Here is a 13,466-nt window from a genome sequence, read left to right on the forward strand (position 1 = left end):
GATATCCCCAAAAGGAAAAGAAGCAGTATATACAGTGCAGGTCTCCAATGTGGGATCCTTTCTGTTCCCACTGTGACACTGCCCCAGGCTGGGAAGCTTTTGGAGACACAGCAAAGTACCAGGCTGCTTATCCATCACTACCAGCCAGTGCAGCCTTAGAGATGCCAGAAGCCTAAGGCAAAACCTCCTCCAATCCTGAATTTCTGCCTTCAGATCTGTCTTTTGTCCAGGAAAGTGCACTCTAAAAGACTAGGTGTTCATTCTGGAAAAGGAACCATGGGGAAAACTATTAATAGATGGTTGTGATGGGATCCTGGGATGCAGCCTGGGACTGTAGGACTTCTCTGCTGCCTGGGCTGTCTCTCACAATGCCTTGCTAGTGACCAGCAGCAAACCCCTCGAGGCACTGTGATCGTTCAGCACAACAGCATGTGGAGCCCCCCACACCCAACTAGATTGCATGAATGCTCCCAGAGCCACTCATAAGTCACACAGGGAAAGGCACCAAAGCCAAATTCCCTCAGCTCCCAGCACTGTACCTCAGGAATATACCGTCTTGCACTGCTCAAGATGAGCTGTGGAAATTTATCAATTGGTTCACCACTTCATCAATGGAAAGAGGATATACACCAGCCTTTGCAAAACCTGAGCAGATTTGCCACACACTTCATACAAACTCACTGGTAAAGATAAACACATTTATTGACTACAAAAATAGATTTTAAGTGATATTAAGTGACAGGCAAAAAGTCAGAGTTTAGTTACCAAAATAAATAAAATATAAGCACGCAGTCTAAACTCTCAGCCCTATTAGACTGAACAACATCTAGATTAAGCAGTTTTTCTCACCCCCACAGCATATTGCAGTTCATAGTACACAGATTTGACCCTTGAAATCTGAGCCAGTCCCCTCAGTTGGAGTCTTCAGAGTGTCCTTGTTGCCTGCAGCGTAGGTGGGTGAAGGAGAAAGGCCCAGCATGTGCCCACTGTGTCTGTTTTATACCCTCAGTCCATGGGCTTGGAAAACACAAGTCCAGGCATGTCTGGGTGCATTGCTGAGTCTCCAGGCAAGGTTAAGCAATTTCCCTGGTGTGGCCTCATGCAGGTGAGTCATTGCATTGGAAAATGGTTATTGATGGGTTGATTGACACCCCTCCTGGGTGTTGGTTACTTTCCTTGCTGTTGCCTTTGGGGAACTAATATCTGGCTGATTCCCCAACTTACAGCATGTTTTAGTGACCACCATACAACACAATTCTCATAACTTCACATGCATTTATGATATACATATATGAATAGAGAAATGACTTTCAACAGATCATAACCTTTCCCCAATACCTTATAAGGCATGCTTTATACGTAACATCACGATTATATAAAAATGAGGAATATGTCAGTTCCAGGAGTCTCCCTCAAGGTATAGAATGTCACAATGGTCTTGACACAGGTTCAATAGGAAGATAAAAATCTTCTGCAGGAGATCTGTGTGACGGGTTGGGTCACAGAAAACCACTTGGGAACTGCCAACTGATGTGCTGAGACTACCCCTGAGCCTGTTTCCCCTGGCAGCTTGGGACTTCAGTGCCCCGCCTAGTTTGAGCCAGACATGCTAGCCTGCTGCAAACCCAGACCCAGGTCTGAACCACATCCCCTAAAAGCTGCAGGCTTAACTGAAAAGAGCTTAAGAAGTGTTCCTGTCTCCAACACTCAGATGCCCTTTTACAGCTTCTTTTACAGACTAGCCTCCTTCTAGTCTGGGTCCAGCAATCTCTCACACCCCCGTGGTTATTGTCCTTTGTTCCAATTTCTTTCAGGTATCCTTTGGGGGTGGAGAGGTTATCTCTTGAGCCAGCTGAAGACAAAATGGAGGGGGTCTCCCAGGGGCTTAAATAGACTTTCTCTTGTGGGCGGAGACCCCCTCCTCTCTCCTATCCAGAATTCAGCTTCAAGCTGGAGTTTTGCAGTCACATGGGCAAGTCACATGTCCATGCATGACTGAGTTCCTTACCAGCAGGTCACATTCCTGGGAAAGCTCAGATGTGGATTGGCATCTCCATGTTCATTGTTGGCTTAAGTGTTTCTTGACTGGGCACTTACTAAGAATCGTCTTTTCTCAGGAAGCTGACCAATTACCTCACTGGGGCTACTTAAAATTAAAAAGTACATAGCCAATATTCATAACTTTGAATACAAAAATGATACATGCATATAAAAAGGATGAATATATTCAGTAGATCATAACCTTTACAGAGATATGTTACATGGCATATGTAGCACAAAACATTCCAGTTATGTCATATATACATTCATAAGCATATTCCCATAAAGTATTATGGGGTGCAACGTAACACCCTCCTCCTGAACTTACTGCCAGAGACTTGGACACTGTCCACAGCAGAGGCAACACTTGTAAAATCCCCGTTTGTCTTTGGTCACACTCCCTTTTAGTACCTTTAAACCATATGATGTCATTCATAAGTATTCTAGCAAGTTTTGGGGTTCCTGGTCCCTGGATTCCTGAGAACATGTTGGGGTGTAGTATTGGAAGTAGGTCAGGATGTGGTGTCGATTACATAGAAGTTTAGCTTAATTTGTCTTACTACTTGTCTTCTGTTGCTGAAGAGCCCTAAAAATATTGGGCAGGAGAGTATGAAAAGGTCATTTGATTGCCATAAATTGTCATAGGAGGTCTTGGTTTGCCAAGCTCCTATACCTGCCACTTGGCAGCAGAATGACTGCTCATTCACCGAGAGTTGTCAGTAACATCCACGTGTCCCTCAGTATTTGGAACAGCTCAGTCTATCACCCTGGCTTATGGATGGAGCCAGAAAGCATCATCACAAATTCTTTGCTTTTTCAGCCTGCACCCTCTAAAAGTCAGGCTGATAGACTGTGAAATTAAAGAACCTCAATAGTCTACTGCAAGGGGCAGACAGCTCACTGGTGTGATCATTTAGAAATGCACAAGAAACGCAGTTACAAGCAAGTCTAAGCTCTTTTTACAGGAGGGATTTGATATCTCTTTCCTACAGTTCCCTGAAGGTCCATGACTCTGCTCTTTTAGCTTTAAAAAGTAAAAAAAAGAAGGTTCCTCTGTTGGCTCATGCTCCATTTTCCAAAACATTTTTCTGAGACTAGCATGGAGATCCCCTGTAACTCCTGGAGTCTCAATGTGCTTCTGAATGCCTTGTATTCTTTTTGATCTATTTTCTTTCCTCTCCTTTTTTCTCTCTGTCCTGGACAGTAACCTTCCTACGGCTTCTGCTAAAAGGCAGAGGGAGTTAGACACATTGTTCTGTCTCTCCCATGTCCTGATAATCCATCAGGATAAAGGATACTGCTCTTCTGTACCAGTTTCATCCCTGAAGTCCTGTCCCCTTTTCTTCTTGAGCCAGGATGCAGTCTTTCCCCAGCTTCCCTCTTAATCATAACACAGAAAAAGAAAAGCGTAGCATGGGCTTGACATGCCCTTAAAACCCCTTATTTGGAGCAACAAATTTAAAAATCATAAACCTAATTAATTCTCTTTGGGGATAAGCAGCAAGGGCCCTGGCTTCTTATTTGTGATAGCTAAATAAACAAAACTATGTATAACAGAAGCATACAAACTGACTGGCCTTCCTTGCCCTGTTAATATAAAAGCCATTTCAACTACATGGACTTCAGCCTCTCAGGCTGAAAAAGGGAGAGGCTTCAGTTGAAGAACCATGCAAAGCTTCCATTTGGGAGCTTTAAACACTATTATTTCCGTGTGCTTTCCTCTGCTAACATGCCCTCTGAGCAGTATGTCCCCCAGGCAGTATGTTCACGAGTTCCCCGTAGCTTCATGGGTCTTTGCCCTTTCTTCCTATGTCTGTCAAAGGATACATAAAATAAAGCACTCTGTATTTTCTTGCATCAAGCCATGTTTATTTTGAGGTCTGCTTAGCCTGGTGCGCTTGCTTTTTCTCACCCACTAGTTTTCTTCTCTGGGGAACACTGGAGATTCCATTTGACCTATACTGGTGGCAGTCTGGGCACATATGGGACATTTTTTTTTACCTGGTTAACGCCTTTCTGTACTCGAGTTTCTCCTGTATAAACATTTGCCCTTCAGTGAGTCAGATTATTGGAATCACGCACGTTGTGTTTGGTGGCTTTACTCATGCACAATTAAATTTCCATTCTGTAAATCCTTGAAGTGCAGTGACAAAAGAGGGGGTGTGGTGAGGCTGACGAGGGATCCCAAACTGGAAATTGCCCTTTATTGCTGATCTGTGCGTCAATAAGAGAATGAGAGCTGCCATTTGTCTAGTACTGGTGGAAGTGGAACACAGGAATTACTGAGTCAGAAATTCTCCTTTCATCACTCCGAACTTTAAAACAAGTAATTTCCTCTTTTGAAGAGAACAAGGAATTGGTAAAACGATTTTTTTAACCTGGTTAACGCCTTTCTGTACTCTAGTTTCGAGTAAAACAATTACTCAAATACGTACAGCATATTAATATGATCAGATGTCAGTGGAGTAGTTTATTTAAAAAAAACAATTAAACACACGCAACGCCCCCATTTTTCTTCAGAAACAAAAAGCACAGAGAACTTTTCTCTGAAAGTCACATTCAGTAAAATCTCTGCCTGTGTTTTGCACTGCGCAAGCCCTGGGAAATTGATTTTTCTGTCCGTTTCTAATACACGCAGCTAAGGCTTGTGCTGTCTTCTGCGGCAAGGAAGTGGCTGGAGTTACTCGACACACTGTACATACCCCAAACTTTCACAAAATGTCTTTATTTCTGGCCTTATTCTCAAAGGGACAATAGATAGACAGGTTTAGGATTCTTATAAAAAATTTAACTTAGTAAATGGCTTTCCCACTAATTCTGTAGTTACAATACTTTCAAATATGAATAAATTCTAAAGAGAATTTCTGATTTTTGATGCATATGAAAAATGAGTATTTCTGAAACATCAAATTGTAATACCAATTTATATATCTGTATAATTTAATTAGTTATATATTATATTTCCAGTACTACCAAAAATGATGATGATTGTAGATAGGATGGTCAGACAAACCGTGTTCAGAGTCAGACTCTTTTAGTCCAGCTCCAAAACCTATCTGATATGGATTTGAAATTTTCTGTTTGTATGAAAATTGGCATTGGCAAAGTGAAATCTATAACTGCTTTGAGCCTGGGGTTGGACTAGATGGCCTTCTGAGGTCTCTTCCAACCCTAATCTTCTATGATTCTATGAACTCAGTTAACAAAACTGTAATTTTCTAATAATAATTTGATAGTTGTAAATGCTTAAAGGAAACCTAGACCATTAAATTATTAATGCTATACACATAGCAGTCAAACAAAAGCTTTGAAATAATTTTTTCTTCCTATATTTAAAAAAATAATTAATTAATGAAATGTGGTGCTTTGAATTCAGCCAGATCTTTTTAAAGTGTGTGTCATTTTCAGTACATTTAGTTGCAAACTTAAGTACAGATAAAAACACCGGAATATTTTTTGTCTCATGTCTCTGTGACGGGGTGTATCACCCCCGCACTAGGCAAGCGGGGGTTAACCATTCACTTTGGGTCCAAGAGGCCACGCCCCTTTCCTCTGCTGCGCGTGCTCCAGGTGGAGGGAGCAGATAAAAAGAAGCTGGTCAACTCAGTCTGGGCTGGATGATGGATATGTGCTGCCAGCTTCTGCTGAAGAACGGTCAGCCCTCCAGACTGCTGAGGTGCGTGTCCCTGACTATGCTATGGAGAACCCACCAGCTGTGGAGACTGACAGGGATGCCAAGCCACTGTCCGGAGAAGACAGGCCCGAGTGGATTTAAGGATAGGAAATGACCCAGGGAATGTACTGGGAGCTGATACTTGAATCCTGAACAGGGAGGTTGCTGGCTCCACAGGGCCCTGGTTGGAACATGGTGGAGTAGGGTAGGACCGGGTTCCCATACTTTCCACTCCGTGCTGGCAGGTGGGCATTATTACTGGAGACCCTAACTATAGACTGTTTGTTTGCTCTGCCCTGCCCAAGGGACCGAAACCTGTTTGCTATTGTTTAACCCACCCAGGAGATGAGGGAGTACAGACTGTTTGTTGGCTATGACGCGCCCAGAGGGCTGGAGTACCTGATTGTGTTTGTCTGGCCCAGCTGGGAGCCTTGATGACTCTGTGACAGGGTGTATCAACCCTGCACTGGGCAAGTGGCGGCACCCCTCTCCCTCTCCCACCCCGGAACGTGCAGAGCCCTGTGACAGTCTCTTTCCTCTTAATTCATTGTTGTAGGATGAAGGGTAGTATTGTGGTGCCACTATATGGACTATATTAGTAGAAGCATTGCCAGCAGATTGAGGGAAGTTATTATTCCCCTCTATTCAGCACTGGTGAGGCCACACCTGGAGTATTGCATCCAGTTTTGGTCCTCCCACTACAGAAGGGATGTGGACAAATTGGAGAGAGTCCAGCAAAGGGCAACAAAAATGATTAGGGGCACATGACTTACGAGGAGAGTCTGAGAGAACTGGGGTTATTTAGTTTGCAGAAGAGAAGAATGAGGGGGGATTTGATAGCAGCCTTCAACTACCTGAAGGGGGGTTCCAAAGAGGATGAAGCTCGGCTGTTCTCAGTGGTGGCAGATGACAGAACAAGAAGCAATGGTCTCAAGTTGCAGTGGGGGAGGTCTAGGTTGGATATTAGGAAACACTATTTCACTAGGAGGGTGGTGAAGCACTGGAATGGGTTACCTAGGGAGGTGGTGGAATCTCCTTCCTTAGAGGTTTTTAAGGCCCGGCTTGACAAACCCCTCACTGGGGTGATTTAGTTACTTTGAGCAGGGGATTGGACTAGATGACCTCCTGAGGTCTCTTCCAACCCTAATATTCTATGATTCTATGAAAGCAAGAAGGTAAAGAATTCTGAAACCTCTGCCTCTGGATTATATCAGCCTCACCCAAACTTCTTCCTCCAGGTTTCTTTGCTTCTTCACTTTGGGAAGCATGGAAACTTTGCCTCAGCTCTCAGACTCCCTCCCTTATCCCATCTCTGTGTCTTGCAGGGATACCAAAGAACAAAAGGAGATAAGAATAGATTAAGGACAGAAATAAGAAGCCTAAGGACTGTACTTGAGGCCAGAGGGTGAATGTGGAAAGCAGAAGTCCTAGATCCTCCAATTATCTTTGTGCTGCATTTGCTCTCTCACAGTAGAGGGATCCCTGCAGTGCTGTCTGTGGCATACTGACCACAGCACTCCCCTGTTAGCTTCTGCATCTGTGGTCTCCCTTACTGCAGCTCCTTTATTTGTAGCAGGTCCCTCTCTAATGCCATTCAGGGCCTACTAACTGCCTGCTGAGCCACCCTTAAAGACAAAAGACTGTCCTGTCACATACTCACTCCTACACAAACAAGATATTCTCTGTGAAATTGCATATGTCTGCTCTCCAGGTGGTCAGTTCATACAGGCAAGAATAGAGCATTTGTCAGCTAACTGCTTTTATCTGTGGCATGTCCTCTACTAGCTATGGGAAAGTCCAGGTAATAAATTTTTGCAATGTCACAGCGACTTGTATATTGTCAGAGAACTTTGCAATAAACTAGCCCTTAAACACAATGGTGAGGCAGCAAAGTCTTGTTCACATTTACTAGAGAAGGAGGCTGAGGCACTGGGAGGTGATGTAACCCTAGAACCTGCTTTGCAAGGGAGTCATTTCTCCAGTCTAGGAGAAATTTGGCCTGCGATATTATTCTTGTGCTCAAGAATTCAGAAGGATTTTAGCCTCTCTTTGTTTTGTGGTTATTAAACCCAGCATATCTGCAGTGGGGGTTGCAGATGGAAACTCCCAGTTCTTCTCTGGGTGCTGGTCCTTATATGCATTCCACACATAGGTACGCATGTGCGCCATGTGCCTGGAAATTCTAACAAGCAGTGTCCATCGGCTCGCACTTGCGCACTAGGTCTCCTCCTGCTCCAGAGCGAGGATATAAGAAGCAGTGCGGGCCAATGCCTCCCCAGATCCTCCTTAGTGCTATATGGAGTTGGATTCCCTGTGTCCAGATTTCTCCCGCTTTTTCTCTTTTATAGCCTGCAAACAGATATTGCAAATAATTTCACATTAGTATAGTTAGAGGTTTTTATAGTATAATTTGTTCATTTGTTTGGATTCATGGTAAGAAGAGGAACTGGAGAGGCATTGGCCCGCATTGCTCTTGTACCCTTGGTCTGGAGAACGAGGAGAACAACTGTTTGTGTATGTGCAGGCCAACGGACACTGCTTGTTAGAATTTCCAGACTTGGGTGCATGGCACGCATGCGTATTAATGTGTGGAAAACAGATAGGGACCACACATCTCAAACTTCCGGTTACAAGGACTTCCATTTCAGATCTATTGTCCTTTTTTCTGGATGACTAGCTCTGCTTGATAGATTTGAAGGCCACGTATTTGCATGCTCTCATCTTTCCAGCTCACCACTGTTCTCTGAGTAAACCACTGACATGTCTCTTGGGCTGGGCTGGTGCCCCCCAGACAATCTGTTAACACAGTCAATGGAGGAGCAGAGACTGAGTATTAAACTTCTTGAACTATGGGCTTCCTACCTTATTTTTCTGATATGGGTCCCAAATTACCATCTCCTTTACGTCTGTCACTATCAAACAGTGGTGGCTTCTGTCAGCTTCTAGGGAGGTATTTACAGTGTGCCCCTTCTTCTGGAGGTGAAACTCATAGGAACTTAGTCAAAAGCTGTATTTCAAGGAATCCCTGTTGAGGTTACAGGGACAAACCATCCCGATGAGTCGAAAGAATAGTAAACATGGCAGGCGACCAGCTTGGCTTAATGGTGAAATCCTAGCGGATCTTAAACATAAAAAAGAAGCTTACAAGAAGTGGAAGGTTGGACATATGACCAGGGAAGAGTATAAAAATATTGCTCGGGCATGTAGGAAAGATATCAGGAGGGCCAAATCGCACCTGGAGCTGCAGCTAGCAAGAGATGTCAAGAGTAACAAGAAGGGTTTCTTCAGGTATGTTGGCAACAAGAAGAAAGCCAAGGAAAGTGTGGGCCCCTTACTGAATGAGGGAGGCAACCTAGTGACAGAGGATGTGGAAAAAGCTAATGTACTCAATGCTTTTTTTGCCTCTGTTTTCACTAACAAGGTCAGCTCCCAGACTGCTGCGCTGGGCATCACAAAATGGGGAAGAGATGGCCAGCCCTCTGTGGAGATAGAGGTGGTTAGGGACTATTTAGAAAAGCTGGACGTGCACAAGTCCATGGGGCCGGACGAGTTGCATCCGAGAGTGCTGAAGGAATTGGCGGCTGTGATTGCAGAGCCCTTGGCCATTATCTTTGAAAACTCGTGGCAAACGGGGGAAGTCCCGGATGACTGGAAAAAGGCTAATGTAGTGCCAATCTTTAAAAAAGGGAAGAAAGAGGATCCTGGGAACTACAGGCCAGTCAGCCTCACCTCAGTCCCTGGAAAAATCATGGAGCAGGTCCTCAAGGAATCAATCCTGAAGCACTTACATGAGAGGAAAGTGATCAGGAACAGTCAGCATGGATTCACCAAGGGAAGGTCATGCCTGACTAATCTAATAGCCTTTTATGATGAGATTACTGGTTCTGTGGATGAAAGGAAAGCAGTGGATGTATTGTTTCTTGACTTTAGCAAAGCTTTTGACACGGTCTCCCACAGTATTCTTGTCAGCAAGTTAAGGAAGTATGGGCTGGATGAATGCACTATAAGGTGGGTAGAAAGCTGGCTAGATTGTCGGGCTCAACGGGTAGTGATCAATGGCTCCATGTCTAGTTGGCAGCCGGTGTCAAGTGGAGTGCCCCAGGGGTCGGTCCTGGGGCCGGTTTTGTTCAATATCTTCATAAATGATCTGGAGGATGGTGTGGATTGCACTCTCAGCAAATTTGCGGATGATACTAAACTGGGAGGAGTGGTAGATATGCTGGAGGGGAGGGATAGGATACAGAAGGACCTAGACAAATTGGAGGATTGGGCCAAAAGAAATCTGATGAGGTTCAATAAGGATAAGTGCAGGGTCCTACACTTAGGATGGAAGAATCCAATGCACCGCTACAGACTAGGGACCGAATGGCTCGGCAGCAGTTCTGCAGAAAAGGACCTAGGGGTGACAGTGGACGAGAAGCTGGATATGAGTCAGCAGTGTGCCCTTGTTGCCAAGAAGGCCAATGGCATTTTGGGATGTATAAGTAGGGGCATAGCGAGCAGATCGAGGGACGTGATCGTTCCCCTCTATTCGACACTGGTGAGGCCTCATCTGGAGTACTGTGTCCAGTTTTGGGCCCCACACTACAAGAAGGATGTGGACAAATTGGAGAGAGTCCAGCGAAGGGCAACAAAAATGATTAGGGGTCTAGAGCACATGACTTATGAGGAGAGGCTGAGGGAGCTGGGATTGTTTAGTCTGCAGAAGAGAAGAATGAGGGGGGATTTGATAGCTGCTTTCAACTACCTGAAAGGGGGTTCCAAAGAGGATGGCTCTAGACTGTTCTCAATGGTAGCAGATGACAGAACGAGGAGTAATGGTCTCAAGTTGCAATGGGGGAGGTTTAGATTGGATATTAGGAAAAACTTTTTCACTAAGAGGGTGGTGAAACACTGGAATGCGTTACCTAGGGAGGTGGTAGAATCTCCTTCCTTAGAGGTTTTTAAGGTCAGGCTTGACAAAGCCCTGGCTGGGATGATTTAACTGGGAATTGGTCCTGCTTCGAGCAGGGGGTTGGACTAGATGACCTTCTGGGATCCCTTCCAACCCTGATATTCTATGATTCTATGAAAACCCCACCTTCTACCTGAAGGGCTAGTGTCTGTAGGGCTGTGCAAACATTCTTGTAATCTGGTTTGGGAAAATGGAGCCTTGATCCTTTGTTCCTTGGTCCTATTTGCCAGAAACTAGGATTGGTTTATTTTAGTGGTATCAAGCTTCTTGGATCCCATCAAACCCTTACCCTCCTTTGTAGTGATTCACATGAAGCCAATTCCACCTGAATGAGTCTACTGTTCTTCCGCTCTGTACAAACCCTGCATTCTTCTCCACCCCTTGACAAGATGCTGCATTTGTTGAATATTAAAATGGGAGATTATGTTTATCTTTTGTGAAGGGACACACCATCACTGTAGTAGAGAGGAGGCTAATGAGCTCTTCTGGGCTCAGCCAGCATTAATCAGATACATCTGTAAGGCTTGCTCTGCCTGGAGTGGGGGGACGTTAAAAGGGAAAGCCTGCCACAGGATGGGGTGGTAAACAAGAGGAAAACTGCTGTACCTCAGACTGCTGACTCCAGAGACAGCAATCAGGCAAGAGGGAGACTGTTGCAGGACTCACAGCCCTGAGACTTCATGGACCAGGTACAAAGTGGGGTGACACAAGTGGAGGGTCTGGAGGCAGACCCTAATTAAGGACACTATCCCAGCTGATAAGCCAAGCCTCAAAGGGACAACCCCAAAAGACTGCCTAAAAGACAGACCACCTTTGCCTTTCTCTTCTTTTTCTCTGAGTCCCCTCTCTCTAAAGGGAAAGAAAGAGAAAATGACCTTTTTTGTTTATTCCTTTTGCTTGGAGATGCCCTTGTGTGCTACAAACAGGGAAGGACATTGCAAACAACTTGAATTGTCGTCATTTGGGGCAAACAGTATTAGACCCTCACAACCTTATTATGTTTTCTATCATGGAAGGTCTAACCATTTGACCTTTTCAACATCTTCATTTCTGTAGTGGAGAGCATAGTGATTTATTGTGGCTGACCAAGTCTCTGTTCTATACAGTTTTATACACTCTACCTTTTAAAATTTATTGGCATCTGTTTATCACAGAACTGGGCTCAGCTCCCACCATTTGGAGCAACCAGCTTTGGTGAAATGCTGGGCATTGCTCAGGAGGGTACCATTGTCAGCAACCATTGATTGCAGGTATTTATGTTCAGGCAGAATGGGAGGGGGCCCACAGTCTGGGTGCCAGGGCCCACAAAAGAGTAATCCACCCTCCTATGTTTTTCGGTGGGTGCTTGAGCACTGAAGCACCCATGGAGTTGGCGCCTATGTTAGCTACTGCCTCTCAGGGTGTTGGATTAACTACAGCAACAGGAGAACCCCTCCCGTTGCTGTAGTGAGGTTCTACACTGTGAAGCACTACAGTGGTCCAGCTGCAGTTTTGCAGCTGTGCCGCTGTAGAAGTTTAAGTGTAGACATAGATTAAATAAGGGCGTTTAAAGTTATTTTAAGAGACCAAATCATTAAGATCCCTCTAATTTAATAGTTATAACATTAAAAATAATATTTGTACTATCTGGATGTGATGGGCAAGTTACAGAGCGGCCAGCACCACTACTGCACTGTGAGGCAGGCAAGAGAAACAGAAGAAATTATGAATTCACTTTGGAAGTAAGTGGCCCGGATTTTTATAAACTCAGCTTCCATTTATACACCCAAATGAAATAACCAAATTTTTTACAGTGCTAAGCATCCAGCTGCTCCAATTGTTCTCATTCATTCTGAGCCTTTTTGAAAATCTGGCATTTATGGAAGCTGGACTTTTTTTATAATGTCTTTGACTAGAAGAGGTACCACGAAGAGGTAATCTGAATAAATTGAGAATTCTCTGACTTGGATGGGAGGCATTGTTAGCATGCGATAATTACCATTTTACTGTCAAAACCCTATTATTACAAATGTTCTTGTAAGTTTTTTGCTCATACAAATTGCATGTTCACAGCAGAAACATCATAATGCTTCATATCTCCTCCTGGTAAGGCAAACTTGGAGCCCTGTTCAAAAACAACAAAAGCAATGTTCAGATTGGAAGGGGGTGGGAGGATGCTGACAGCAAAGATGCTTGAAGCACTGCAGTTCCCACCACTGCATCTGCAACAGGGGCCTGAACTAGTGTGTAATGTTTTGTGAATAAGCGAATGGAACTCCAGCTAGCTGTTCTGCCCTTATTCATCCCCAGATCAGGTCCAATCTGTGCACTGAATGAAGCAGGGGTTTTATGGAAAAAATGTCAAAAACCTAACTTCCCCTTTTGAAAATGCCAGTATGTATTTGTCTGCATAGTTAGGTCCCCAAATACCTTTAAAAATCTAGCCCTAAGTCTCTTTTGAAAATTGAATTTTGGCTCCTAAATCACATAGATGCTTTTCAGATTTTACCCATCATTTGCACTGAAGGTGGATCTACTAGAAAAAATCACCAATATTGAGGTATAAAGATCTTGACTGTCTTCAGGAAGGTATTTGACTACTTAACTTAAAATATGAGAGAAATGGCGGGAGAAAAAGGGTAAAACCTAGTCTTATTTGTACTGAGTTCAGCAGCTGAAATCTGTCTGACCTTAAGAAATAGAATTCAAATGTGTGTTGTCCCTTGTAATGATTTGAGGAATCTGTCATTGTACAGCTTATGAATTCTGGATTGTTATACAACTGCCGTATCATCGAATGCTTCAATGTACGTGGAATCC

At 44.1% G+C, this 13,466-nt stretch overlaps 1 protein-coding gene across 6 annotated transcripts in view; it reads left to right on the forward strand.

Moving 5' to 3' along the window:
* TAFA2 (TAFA chemokine like family member 2) overlaps positions 1-13,466 on the forward strand; it is a 287,084-nt gene that overhangs the window by 117,359 nt on the left and 156,259 nt on the right. The gene's annotated exons all lie outside the window — the stretch shown is intronic.

The sequence above is a fragment of the Natator depressus genome, chromosome 1 (assembly GCF_965152275.1).
Source record: "Natator depressus isolate rNatDep1 chromosome 1, rNatDep2.hap1, whole genome shotgun sequence".
NCBI classification, from domain to species: domain Eukaryota; kingdom Metazoa; phylum Chordata; order Testudines; family Cheloniidae; genus Natator; species Natator depressus.